This window comes from Uloborus diversus, unplaced genomic scaffold, assembly GCF_026930045.1.
Source record: "Uloborus diversus isolate 005 unplaced genomic scaffold, Udiv.v.3.1 scaffold_14, whole genome shotgun sequence".
Taxonomy (NCBI): domain Eukaryota; kingdom Metazoa; phylum Arthropoda; class Arachnida; order Araneae; family Uloboridae; genus Uloborus; species Uloborus diversus.
In genome coordinates this window covers 2,664,007-2,679,266 of record NW_026558098.1, presented here as the reverse complement: position 1 = coordinate 2,679,266, position 15,260 = coordinate 2,664,007, and positions in this window count along the sequence as shown.

The following is a 15,260-nucleotide window of genomic DNA, read 5'->3' as shown; positions in this document are numbered from 1 at the left end:
ATGCATTTACTTAATTTACTTTTTAGATACCGAGTTCTAAGGCTTCTAGTTCATTCTATTACTTTTAAAGATGCAATAGCTTTTTTTTTTCCCCAAAATTATCCCTACCTATAGTAATAGGAATGAATTTTTATCTGAGACACATAAAGCATATTGTAAAATTTTGGGGAAATTTTCATATAGATTGGGGGAAATGTTGGTGTTAAAAACATTTTCTGCACCCTTGTATGAACCTAATTCTGGGATGAAAAAAAATTCAAAATATTCTTCAATGCCAGAAAAATGAACAAAAACGGTAGAAAAATGTGAGTTTGTGATCTAACACCTCAAAGGAATGAAATATTGTTATGGATCCGGTGCGACTTCCAACTTTCTTGAAATAACGACACAGTTCTTGAGAAAACACAGGAGATTTATTTACACTATGTGCAGGAAAGATCGTTAACAACTGCTAAATTAATCATCAGCAATTATGGAAATATCAATCAACACCGTAAACTCAACGGTTACACATATTTTCATCCAAATACGCAAAACAACACAGCAAAATGCCTCGCAATAAACAGAGCTAATACACTCTCAGTACAAATTCTCAATCGAAACTGACTTTTTATCATGCGTAACGGCTTTTTATATACATCGAAAGAGAACTCTCAAATATTCCACAAGATTCCCGAAAATCGTTAACCATTATCTTATTTCTTTCCATTCACAAATTTTATCATTCAGAAATGAGGGGACCGTATACTTCAGCCGAATGTACGGGGGCTGCATATTCATTGCAGGAAACTATTTACAGGTTACGTTGCTACAATAATTTTAGATGAAAGATAATTTAATAAACGCCAAATTTAGCTAGATTACGACAAATCAATCATAAAAATAATTACTATTTGCAGAGTTTGAAACAATATTTATTTTTCTTAACCAGAATTAGGTTCATATTCTGAGCATGGGTGCCACTCTAAAAATTGGCCAGGACTGAAAAGCGCGTGGCTCTATTTCGCGACACCAAAATGTCGGCGCTTAGTTTGATGTTTTAGACACATATAATGCTAATTCTTGATGCTGTAACTATATAGTAAAACCAAATTGTAAGATTAAGTAAAAATTAAAACCTAAATAAAAAAAAATAACATATCATTTTTTAAGATTTTTAGGAGGTAAAAGCAGAAAAAGAACCTAATAATAAAATGCAATAAAAAAACTTACTATTTGCTACTTCAGAAAAAAAGCTTCAGATTTTATAGTTCATGTTACATAAATAGTACATATTTCATACAAAAAAATAGTAATTAAAAAAAATTCAGGTATGAGATTCTTGACTATAAGATGCATTGTGATAAAAACTTTAACAAAATTTTCCAGACTAAGATAAGAATGGTTGAAATCAACAGATTGAGTAACTTATTTAGTTATTCTTTGAAAAAAAAAAAAAAAAAACAGCTTATCTTTTTAACTTTAGCAGATAGGCCATTTTTTTTGTCCTCAGAAGAATAAGACCTTTTTTGACAGTGAGAGATTCAAAAGTAAAGATTTGTTTAATTTTTAAAAATCATTTTGAACATGGGAAAAAAAATCCGATGACCGAAATTTTTGAAAAGACGGAATTCCGTCCCTTGGAAGGAAGTGTGGCAACCATGATTCTGAGGAAATATGTTGTTAACAATTTTTAAGAAATCGTAATGACTACAGATAACAATTGTGACTTCAGGAATGCACACGAGCAACAAGCTCTGGTGGCGACCATCCATGGACATCAGCTTCTAACTCTTCTATTCCTGGCAGAAATGAGTTGAAAAAAATTCAAACTAAGAATGTAACATCCTTCAAGTTTTAACAAATTCTGATTATTCCTTCCCAGCTGAAAAAATTCACGAAAAACCTTTCAAAGATTTTTTTAAAATTTAAGTAAATTTTATATTTCTTTGAAACCCATAACATGCATACTTATTTCTTAATCAATAATTTATTTTCAAAATTTAAAAATATTGCCTACTTTTTTTAAAAATTCAAAAAATTGAAGAAAATTTCAATTTTTTGAAATCTCTAATTAATTTTTTTTTTGCACTTTTTTTTTTTTTTTTTTGCTAAACGATCACTATAATCATCTCTAAAAATCTATGCATTCATTTGCTTATGAGTTTATTAGAAAATTTTCTGTGATTAATTATGTAAAAAATCAAAGTTTTTTTTTTTTTAAATATTGGTTTTTAAAGGTTTAACATGCTCTAAGCATTTGAGTAATAAATTAAATGCTTATCCAATGCACAGTTTTATCAAATATATTATCCCAATTGCCAAAACTATTACTTTAATAGAAAAAAATCCTTAGGGATTCTAATAACATGAAAACACAAAAAAACAATCATCAAGAAAAAGCAGTTTAAAGTTTTTCTTTTGCATAAGAACACAAAGCGAGCATGGCTCAAAACCACTCATATTTTTTTAAATGTTTGAACTAAGGCAATGAAACTTTTTCCCTGTGTTCAGAATAGTTTTCAGTTTTGAAATAAGCAATTTAAAAAAATTTTTTTGATCGTTTCATCATTTTTGAGGTACTGTAAACCCTTAAACACTATTTTGCTAAGAACAATGTACTATTTTATAATTAAATCAGTTTGTTACTAATTAACTATGCTTTAAGAATTGAATGAATACTCTGGTGCTTGAAAAATTAACAAATATAAAACAACATTTCAATGTACAAATTAGCAAGAAAGCTGCACATACGTGTTTCGGAAGTATAAGAAACCCTGTTTTCAATGCAAAATAAGCCAGCTTATGGATGAAAAGACTAACCAGGGTTGGCAAGGTTTTGGACACTACAGTAAAAACCCTGGTTTTTACCGCCCTATCCAAAACCCTCGAGTCCAAAACAATATTTTTAGAAAATTTGTATTCTGTGAGAAAACATCAAAAACAGAATAAAATGCATCAAAGTGATGTTTTATGCTGAACATTTATTCAATGAGAACATTCAACTTATCTATGCACCTGATTTTAATCTAGTTACATAGAAGTTGAATTATTTATTAAAATTTCAATTTGCATGCATGAGTTTATTTATTTTGATAATAGTAACCAAATTTCCCTATGTTTACGCATGTGTGCAAATGAAAGCAGGTTTGGCAAGGTTTTTACCATCCTGTTCAAAACCCTTGTGACCAAAAGTGTCCTAAACTACTTTTTAAGAAACTATATTTTGTGAGAAAATATCAAAAACAATAAAATGTGTCAAATTTTTTTTTTGGACTAGTTAATATATTTATTCAATGCGATTATCAAAGTATAAATATATATGTAGCTTCTTTATGCAACTGATTTTCATCTAGTTATGTAGAAATTAAATTCTTCATTAAAAACATGCAGAAGTTTTTTTTCTCCCATAAACCAAATTTTTTGACATTTATGCATGTAAGAAAAGTAAGTGTTCAAAACATAGCGCATTGACTTAAATGCAATAAATTACAATTCTTTTTTTTAATTTACAGAATGTACTATATAAAAATATGAAAAAAAAAAAAAGTTAAATCATCAATTTCTTGTTCTTTAATCTATGATTTAAAAAATGATTTTTGTTAAAACATTACGTAAAACTTATTTGCAAAAGCCATTAAAAAAATTAAGCTTTTTTCTCTTTTTTTCGTACGTAAATATTGCACATTTGATAACATTCCTTTGAGTTATAAACAGAACTGAAATTAGTTTTCTTGGTAGTGTGAATTTCTTTTCATAACTCTACCAAGGCAGTTTTTATGTAATAACTAGCTGTACCCGACGCGCGTTGCTACGGCAACAAAAAAATACATCACTATACTGATTTTCATGACAATCGGTTGATCGGGGCAGAAGTTGCTACTCTGCAGTGCCACCTGGTGGCGAGTGGCTTCAATGAGTATATGATGCACCTTCTCCGTGGAAAAATACATATATATAGCAATTTCCATAATAATCGGTCCAGGTATCAAGTGAAGCCGTGACTCTACTCAAATTTTGTACTCACGCAGTTTGCAAGATCAATCCATCGCTAAAAATATCAAATAGAAAAAGTTTTAAATCCCCCCCTTGCATGAAAACAATAAAGAAAGAATTTATTTGTTCAAACTCAAGAAAAAAGGCAACAGCCGACTTCTTGTCAGTGAGATCTTTCACGCGAATTAATTTCTGCATTTTATTCGTATTTATCCAATGGATTGTGACTTAAATAGGAATAAAAAAGGATTGGATTTTTTTCGAACTGGTCTATAAACATTCCCAGTACCAAAAATAACAAACGGTGAAAGTTTCAGCCAAATCTGCCGGGTAGTTTTTGAGTTCATGGATGACATACAGACAAGCATTCATTTTTATATATATAGATTATTGGCAACTTTTTTAATTAAAATATTCTTCAAATTAACATTTTGGAGAAAATTATTCTCAAATATGCATTAATTAAGCCTCATTAATATCTATATTTATGCATTGAGAATATTGCAGTAAATAGGAATTGATTAGAATACACCTCTTCAGCTTCAGCACAGTTTAAGACAGTTTCGGTCCGTAAAAACCACCTGTCCTGTCCTAAACCAGTTTTGAACAGTCCAAAACCCAACTCTGCTGCTAACATGTTGTTATTTAAAACGTTTTATATTTTATTCTTTTAAAAACACTTAATTTTCTACAGCTAGCCCAGCATGATATATCATGCATTTTAAGTATACGTAAATGGGTTCTTAAGTACATTCTAAAAATATACATTACCTTCATGCATAATTTCATAGTTGGTTTTTATTAATTTCAAAAAACATTAACACAAAGAAATTGTGATAAAAATATTTCAAATTCATTTTGTATAAAATAAAAACTTTTATACTGCAACTGAAAATTGTTCTGAGGAGTGCTCAATCCATCTGCAGATATTTTTACGTACACATTAGCACTTTAATTCCCAGAATTTTTAACTTCAGCTTTTATTTTTTAAGTATTTGAATATAAGAGACCATTATGTATTATAATAAGTATCAACGTCCAAACAATCCTTTTTGTGTTAAACAAACAATGATTTACACCTGTTGCAGGGACAACTGTACCCACATGTAAAAATTATTTTTTAGGTACAAAAAACTTTTTTTTTTTTTTTTGAAAGTTGATACTCTCTATTATCCCCAAAGCAGAATACTACTAAATTTGCGACGTACGTCGCAGAACATATGCCTGAGAAGCAGAACAATTATGTTCAAATGTGGAAGGAAAATTGATAAATTTTCTGCAGGAATTCTGCAAATTTCATTGAAAATCTGCAGAAACCGCGGTGCCAAAGATCTGCAGAAACCGCGGTGCCGAAAATCTGCAAAAACCGCGGTGCCGAAAATCTGCAGAAACCGCGGTGCCGAAAATCTGCAGAAACCGCGGTGCCGAAAATCTGCAAAAATTGCGGTGCAGAGAATCTGTAGAAACTGAACTTCTTAAAATTAAAAAAAAATCTAAAACTATCTCAAATTACGATAATTTGGCGGAAAGCTCGCTATGTTGAATTTGATTAATCCTTTGAGGACTTTCCCAATCGATCTTCATCATTACAATTTCCGCCATACACGTATGTTTTGGAAACATGCCAACATTGAAACACATCCACCGCCGGAAATTGCATGTCTTGTTTGAGATTTCAATCCTTTTGCATCCAAAAATATTTCAATTGTTTTGAAGTGTTTTATTATATGCAACCCAACCTCGACTCATTCTATTTATTATTTCAGTAATTTCTTTATTTAGTAACGTTATTTTAATTGCTCCTTCATGCCATGTAAAATTAACCAAAAAAAATGTGGTTCGGCACCTAGGTTCGGATTTTTATAAAATTTTGTATCTTTGCTCTTTCTATGCATTTTGGAAAGCATATAAACTATTTTTGGAAAATCTCAATCGGTTTAGGTTTGACACCTTGTTAAAGTTTTTTTTTGATTTTATAGTCTTCATGATCAACTAATTTTCTAAATTGTGTGCTCTTTAATTAGTCATTTGGTTGAAAGCTGTGATGTTTTCGAAAATATTTCATTTCCACAGAAATAATTAACAACAGTCCAGTTAAAAAAAAATAAACAACTCCTATATGAAACGATTTTGATTTTTGCCACCCAATTTGTGGAAAATGTCACATTTTTTCGCGTACAATGCTTGAAATACTTGCAGAACAATTTTGGCCAAATGATTTTACGTTGCAGAACATCGTAAAGTATTCTGCTTTAGGGTCTATTATGGAACATAATGATTCCTTACTGCTTGACCATGGATTGTATGGAATTGGCAAACATCCAGCTAAGGCGACTCCATCTGAATGAGGGGGAAAATAAAAATTTTATGCGCGTATTCCGCTCATTTGAATGATACTCTGCTTAATTGAGAGGCTAACATACATCTGCAAAATCTGACATCCCCGAAAACTAATAGATGCTTCCATTTCCGCGTGTAAACCGGATGTTTGCCTTTCCATACAATCCGTGGTTAGACAGTATGTACAAAAATGAAGAATGAAGAATTGAAGCCAAAATTTTTAATTCCTGGAGTAAAAAGCAAAATTACATATAAAAGTGTTAAACCCATGCAAACAGAATAAGCCAAACGGAGTATTAATTACATTATTCCACGGTTAGAATGCAATTTATACTTACTATCTACTTTGCATACAATTAAAAGTAAACTGATGATTACTTTTCATATACATAGCATACAATTACATACTTTACTTACATTGAACAATATGATAAATAATTGATAACTTTTTATTGCATTTCATTTTTAAACAACCTTACAATAGACTCTCAACAGGGTTCAAAAATATCATATTTAAAAAATATCCGATATTTTGATATATATATCCGATATTTTCAATTAGCACAAAATAAAGTCTTTAAAATAGTAAATGCATCCTCAAACCACTCTTTATTTTCTTACTAGCTGCTTTGCCCAGTCCACTTTGAAAATAGAAGTTGTGTCAAGTGACGTATATTCAACAATCAGGCGTAAAAAATAAATAAAAAAAAACATCATAATTTCCTTTCCAAATAATGACGATATTAAAATACTTTTAAGAAATTAAATCTAGAAAGATGGATTTAAAATACGTAACCATGGAAACACAAAATAAGTTTGAGGAATTAAAATGCGCAAGAAAACGGTTCACAATTTGAATGGAATCGAGATTTCTTAAACTTGATTTTAAAAAGGCTTGTACCTTTTTTTCATTTCGAGATAAAAGCTTATTTTCTCGACCTCAGGTCGAGTTAGATCTGGACTAAAAAAGCAGCTCTTTCCAATGCTGTCAAAAAGAAAACTGTGGGACAATTCCTTCACTTTTTATTGATGGATTTAATGAAGAAAGTAGTGCCTAAATTTCGGCTAAGCCTAAAAAAATTCGAGCTAAAAACACAAAAAACTCCAGCCGCAATTAAGTTAGAGAGTTGGAACAAATTGCGTAGAATGCGGAAAATTCTTCCCTTTCCAACGATATATAATATTACTATTTGCGAGTCATTTTTCACCCCCATATTCGGGAATTTATGTGAAAATTGGGCCTAAATTGGAATAAAAAAAGAACTATTCATCGAATTGTTTTGGAACCGGTCTGCAAACCTTCTCGGGACTTAAACGAGCAAACTGTGAAAATTTCAGCAAAATCGGCCGGGTAGTTCTCGAGTTTTGCGAGTTCAAACACACAGACGCTTTTTGGAGACTTCATTTTATACTATGTAGAGATACTATTATTACAATATGTAAACTTAAAATTAAAGTTTATTTCGTTATTTATATTTAACACTTCTATCGACTTTAATGGAACTAATTTAGCACTAGCTGTTTAACTCATTATTCTCCTTTTAGCTACTTTTACAGTAATACGATTCAGCATTAGTCGGTGCAACAGTAATATTTAATTAAGCACTTAAAATTTAACCAAGCACTTTTATTTATGAATATAAAATACAAGTAAAAAAAAAGAATAATATACTACTTTTTTTTATTAATGATACATTAATACATCATAAAAATATAGTACATAAATTTGATTATTTTTAATAATAAATGAACAATATTACTATGATCAATAACTTTTTACATAGAAAATACTGTAAAAATAAATATTGAAAACATCATGATATTTTCTCAAAATAAATATTGGATATATATATATATATATATATATATATATATATATATATATATATATACTTTATCTTTTCCTACTTAATAGCTGTTTGCATTTTTCCTTTTTATCATCATTTATTATTTATAATTTGTTTAATATTTGAAATTCTGTTTGCCTAATTTTATATTTACTTGGCTTTTTAGTTTTGCTGCGTTGCGCATCTATGGGCTCTTGGTGTGGTCTTTTCATTATTTTTCACTTTTATTATATATATATATATATATATATATATATATATATATATATATATATATATATATATATATATATATATATATATATATATATAGGTGAACCCCAATTCTCAATATCTGGACTTTGCATAACTGTTTGCATTCAATTTTCAAGATTTTAAATGGTCCTAAATTATTATAAATGCTTAATAATTGCTTTTTTTTTTTTGTTAACTTAACGTCCATTTTGTTTATACTCACCTCCACAAATGTAGATCATGGGTGTTTTCTGAGCTGCTTGCTCTTTGGGATTTTCCATAACTTTAGATCTGTTCAACAAATTTCTAGATTATCGGAAACTTTTCTCAGGTACAGAACACTGAAAAAGAATGTCACATATAAATACAGATGACCTAGGTAAATACGAAATGTCAAAAATCCACGAAATTGTTCCTATTGACCGTTATTCGTTAAAACCGTGAATGATGGATACGGTAAAAAAAAAACGAAGAAATGCTTACATATATTAAAAATTTTACTACTCATACACACATATTATAATCTAACTGTTATACTTTTAAAAAATCACTTATTTCTTAAAGTTGAATGTGTTTTGAAAATATTGAAAAGGAAGCCGATAATCGACAATCACGAAAAAGGTTGTAATCCACAATGGAAGATGAACCGTTTTATCTCCAAGTAATTAGTTTCATCCAAGTCAATCATCCAAGTATTATCTCCAAGAAGCCATTGATCTTCATTGGGGACTAATTAATTGACTAGGACCAGCCTAGCTGGGCCCAGAGCCTGTTGCTGGTCGTCACATTTGTATTTGTATTTGTAAATTAAAATGTCCACAGGTAAACAAATCTGCAAGCTACATTTTCTATGCAAAATATTTAATGTTTTCATTTTGATACACAATTGGATTTCTACTACCAAATAAAATGATGAATAATTTCTAAAAGAAAATTACAGTATTCAACAACAGACATTTTAAATAAAGAGGTCAGAAATTTTTGTTCGTTTTAGCCGATATTTTCAATTTAATGTACATATTATACATGAAATTTTTAATGTAATTAGACAGAGAACCGAGCTCAACGAACAAAATGTTCTTTTTAGCCGTGATTTCGTATTAAACGTGATCACATTAAGAGGGTTCAACTGTATGGACAAAATATTTCTCAAGAAGTCAATCATCAAAAAGCATCGTTTATTCATTTGTTTGGCACATAAGAAATAATGATAGAGACCGCTCCTACTATGACTGTATAGTTTTTTATTTTACACAGTCTGGATCGCGTAAGAGGAAAATTAAAGTACATAAAATAAACAACTTTACAGACTACGAAACGATCTCTCCTGCTGTAAATTGAGTTCCAATGCGTTTGCGAAGAGAGAGAGGGGGGGAGCACCAATTTAAAACTTCTTTAACAGATAATATGCAGAAAATACGGTATTAATTTTTGCAGAAATACTTAATTTCAAACAAATAAGTAGTTTTGTTGATTTGTGTACAAAATCAAATACCTTCATAAAATTTTCAAGTAAAAAGCAGGTAACTCATGTTTTACCTGATCTACATGAACTTTTTCACTGCAAAATGAAAATAATAATAATGATCATGTGATTGATATTGAGCAAAAAATAATAGTTTAAGCCTAAGTTCAGTTAGTGAAAAGTAAGCATAAACTATATGCTGTTTCAAAATAAATAATAAAAATGAATAAATAAAGCTCCCCACCCTCTTTTTTTTATAAATAAAGCGTGAATGAGGCAAAATAGTTATTTGCAGAAAATTTTCCAGTTAGGATTTGTGTTCGCAGAAAGCTTTTCATTTTATCAAAGTCTGGGTCTGGCACTCATGAGCACTTGTTCTATAAAATAAAGAAATGCTGTTATTACAGCCAGAACAGGAAGTAAGTAGGCAACAATTATTCTTTTTTACCCACCTAAATGACTGGCCCACAGAGGAATTTAACAGAATATTATAAACACAATAATAAACTCAATTATTCGACACATTTTGTCTCAAAGATTCAATTCTTTGACAGGAGAAAACAATGGATATAAAACTGCTCTAAATTCCTCCTCTTCTCTAACAACAGCATAAGGATCATTTCACAGTATTTTGGACAAATGCAGAGTTCGTAACATGACACTTTTGCCATAATATTTAATTTACTGTTGAATTAGCACATTATTTTATTTTGGGTATATCCTACCAACACAAAGACTCAAAATAAAACAGTGTGCTAATCAAATATTAAATTAAATAGTAATTTCAAAATAGGTGGGTCATTTCATGGTATCTTTGACATTTATGTAGAGTACATAATGTGACCTTTTCTTTTTGCCAATGCTTCTTAATTTACTGTTTGATTTGTAAATTATTTTGAGTTTTTGTGTTGGTAGGAAAAGCTCAAAATAAAACAATAAGCTAAATCAAACAGTAAATTGAAAAGTTATGACAAAAAAAGCTTACGTTACAGACTCTACATAAATGTCTAAATTACCGTGAAATGACCCAAGTGTCATTTTACGGATTCTACATTTGTCCAAAATATTGTTAAATGACCCATACGCAGAGAATAAACTCTTGAATTCACTAGCATGTAAGTGACTTTTAGCAAATTTCACCGTTCTAGAAAACAGAAGTAACAATTCATAAGAAACAATAAATGTTTTACAAGGTATTACAGTGAAACCTGTGTAAGTTGACCACTTGCGGTGCAATACTTTGGTGGTCAACTTAGACAGGTGGTCAACTTATAGAGGGTAGTAATGGTTTTTTTTTTTTTTTGTAATTCTTGCAAATTGACACCTACTCTTTCTGTTTAACTCACTTTCATTGTTTAGCATTACTTTGAAACAATAATTAAAGATGTTATTCAAATATTTTTAGAGATTATTTTCCCAGAATGACGTATATAATGTGTCGTGCAAATTTAAAATTTCAGTAAATTGATCAAAAAAAAAAAAGCCTTATTGTTTATGAAAAGTTACTCATTTTATATTAATAGTTCCTAAAAATTTATAGCGAATCAAAAATTACAAATTTTTCGCTTAACAACAGAAGAAAAACAAGTTTGGAGAAGAAAAGGGTTCTTAGTAGTTTTCCCATGTGGTTAAACTCAAAAGGAGGTTTAGTTATGCTGCTGTTTCATTTAGTTGGTAAAATGCTGGTCTGGCATCAGAAATATTCTTGGAAAGCTTAAAAATAATAATAATAATAATAAAATAATTTGCTAAACAAAATTTAAAAAAATAAACCAAGTGGTCAACTTACAAAGGGTTTTTTACAATACTCCAATCCAAACTTGGTGTTCATTAGTGGTCAAGATAGACAGGTGGTCAAGTTACAGAGGTTTTCCTTCATTATATAAGATAGGACTCATTCCGTTCCTGACAAAAGCGGTCAACATAGACAGGTGGTCAACTTACAAAGGTGGTCAACTTTACAGGTTTTATTGTACAACATAACTTTCGAGAAGGAAACTACGTACATTAATAAACAAGCTCTTTCCGATTATTTTGCTAATACGATTTTTAATAGAGACGTACCGAGTACTCAGTAACCACTCGGTAATCGGCTTGCTCGGCCAATTTACCGAGTACTCGGTACTCGACCAAATTTTGATCAGATGCTCGGCCAATACCGAGTGGTTGTAAAAAATGGAATATTGTTCAAGACAGATTTTACAATTAATACAAAAGTGCAAGCATATAATATACTGCAATCATTTACAAGTCAAATTTAAATTTTGAGAATATTTGCTATGCTTCAATGGAGTAAATATTTATTTTAATGTCATCAAAGTCAACAAAACTTACTTTTTAAAAGTGTGACAAAAAGGTAAGTATAGAAAATATGAATTTTTTATATTTTTAAATGTATTTTTACTGCAAACAAAAATTATTTATAAGAAATATAAAAATACCTTTGCTTAAAAAATAAAAGCAAATAACGCAGCAATAAAAGTACAAATATGCAGGAACGCTGCAGACACACGTTTCGGAGTTACGAGGAATACCTTTTTCAATGCACAAAATGTGAGCACATAAATTTGAAGAAATTTGACAAAAGTCTGATAGTTTTGTAGGATGTCTTTACATTCATTAGCTTACACTTTATATACTGAAAAAGACGTTCCTTGCAACGCATAAACATATGTCTGCAGTGTTTCTAAACATTTGTGCTTTTAAACATTTTATTTGCTTTAAAAAATTATTTATGTTTGGCGAACTAGAACTATAATAGACTGATGTAATTTGCTTTAATTCCAACTTGATTAATCATAGCTTTTACTTATTTGCTTACTTTTAATTTTAAAAATAACTGTTTGTAAATTTTTTGACACAAGCAAAATCTTTTAAATAATGCATAATTTAATTTCAGATGGAATTTTGTTTTAAAAACTATTACGCAGACATGGAGGTCTATATTACTATTCCAATTAGTTCAGAATTCATCAGGTGTTTGTCGGTGGTTCCTCTCAAAATATAATTGCTACTCAGCACTCAGTACTCGGCCGAGTACTCAGTATTTGGCCACCAAAGTCAGGGGCCAATCCAGGATTTTTTTCTCGCTACCTATTTTTGTGAAAGTATTGCATCATTCTATTTTTGTGAAAGTTTTTTTTTATCAGCATTTTTTTTTTTTTGTGAACTTTTAGAGGCATCCTAATTTTTGTAAAAGAGAAGTAGAACAAGTGAAATTTTAGTTTGAAAAGTGTAAATGTCATCTAGTATTATTTTTATGACAGGTTTTTTTTTTTGGGGGGGGGGGAGCTAAAAACCAAAAAATACCAAAAAAGTACCGAAAATACCATCGTAATTTCAGCTTAATATGCTATATACTGTGTACAGTATTGGAAATTATAAGAAAAACGGTTCCTCAAAGCATGTTAAAAGATTGCGATACTATTGCATAAATACACTTTGGCGAGAAACGGCTAAAAATGAGTTTAAATACCACAAAAAGGTTGCTATTTAAGCGATTGTTCATATAAACCTGCTTAGAATTTTATTTTATGATTAAATTTTGTTTTAAACAGAGAAACAAATTTTATATTTTAAAATGCGAATTTTTGTGAAATTTTCAATTATTTTGTGAAGCTACCTGATTTTATTACTTGATTTTTGTGAAAGTACCGATTTCAAAACAAGATTTTTGTGAAGGTACCGAAAAACGGTAGCAAAATCAGCCTATATTGGGCCCTGAAAGTGCTACTCGGTACGTCTCTAATTTTTAATATTAAATTCTTCAATGGTTCATGAACAGAGCATGACCAACATAATTATAGAAAAGCCACGGGAAGGCTAAAATAACTCATGTTTGAATTGAAAGTAAAGTAAGCACAACTATGTTCGCTAAATGAAAACTTTGTCCAACAAGAGAACGCTCGCACAAACGTGAGAAATCTGAAGATTTTTCAGAGTAGTAACAAAATTACTCCGACAACATTCTTCAGCAGTTTATTTCTCCTGAAATTTAATCTATAATTAGAGTGAATATAAGGAAAAAATAATCAAACTTACAGCACATTTCTCATTCCTTAAAACTTTTGTTTTGAAGTGTGAGCGATTTCGATACGAAAAGTTGATGCCAGATTTATCTTTTCCTTTTTCAATTTTTATTACAGCCTATTTTAAAAGGTTTATCGGGGTTTAAAAACCTTGAAATTATGCAATTCATTTTTTAATAAACAAAACCTAATTCGTAACAACCGATAGTATTTATTTTCTTAGATTACATAAATTTAAATAATATTTTTTAAAAATGTTATAAATGACTTCTACTGCTCCTTGCAATGATGTCTGCTGCTTCCCAGGGTAAGCATGTGCGAAAATCCAAGCCGAATAAAAAATATACTTGTGTGACCTGTGACACGACATTGCCTGATGTTAAATTAGAACCAGATACATCGGATTCTACTAACAAAGAAATCGCAGAGTCATCCAGAACTAAAAGCAGTTCGAATAAATTGGACGGTGCATTTTGCGAAACTGCTGTCCATTTAACTCGGGAGGGTTCATCCGATAGTTCTTCGAGTTACATGAAAAATGCGATTCTAGAAGAAGTTCTGAATGAAAAGAAAGCTGCTCTGCTGCAATCGCCAGATGTTGTGAAACTTTTCAGTGTTATTCAACAGAATCGTCGGGCGAAGAAATAATTTTCTTACCCTTTGTCGCAATTTTGCAGCACAACCTTAGCGTCGTTAATTTTTGAACCGAAACTAAAATTACGGTGAGCATTAGTTTTCTTAACGAAGTGGAACATTGTTCCTGGGGGGGGGGGGGGGAGGGAGGACAGTGCCACCTTAGCAAACAAGTATCCTTAAAAGTTAATATTTAGCAATGAGTGCATCTAAATATTTATCACCAGAAACTCCTTTAATATTTTTTTTTAAATCATAGATGTTCATGATATGTCTGATGCTCTTTTGAATTTAGTTGATTGTAAAATGTTTCAAATGAATTGGTGACCATTTTTTGAAACATAATTTCCGAAAAATGAGCTATGTCTCTAAATCTTCAAACTAGCATGAAAATTGTGGTCCTGCAAAATTCCTGTTGTCAGGAGTGCCAACCTGGGGGGGGGGGGGGGAGGATCCATGGAGCAGACTGTGGCATTGAAATTTTTAGGGAGGGGGGGATTGTTCTCTTGGGGGCTACGCTGTCCTTGCTTTTTTCGGGGGTAGGCACCCTGCTGTTCATGTTGTTGGTTTTCTTTTTAGCACAAAGGTATAATGCAGCTCTGATTAGTTGAGCTTGTGACCTTGACTATGTTTATCTGTTTTAGGGGAGTTTAGTGAAAAATAGAAGTGTTAGTGGCTCAGATTTTAGTTGGAATATTTTTGGAAAACTACTAAATAAGTTTCTCAACTCAGCTTAGC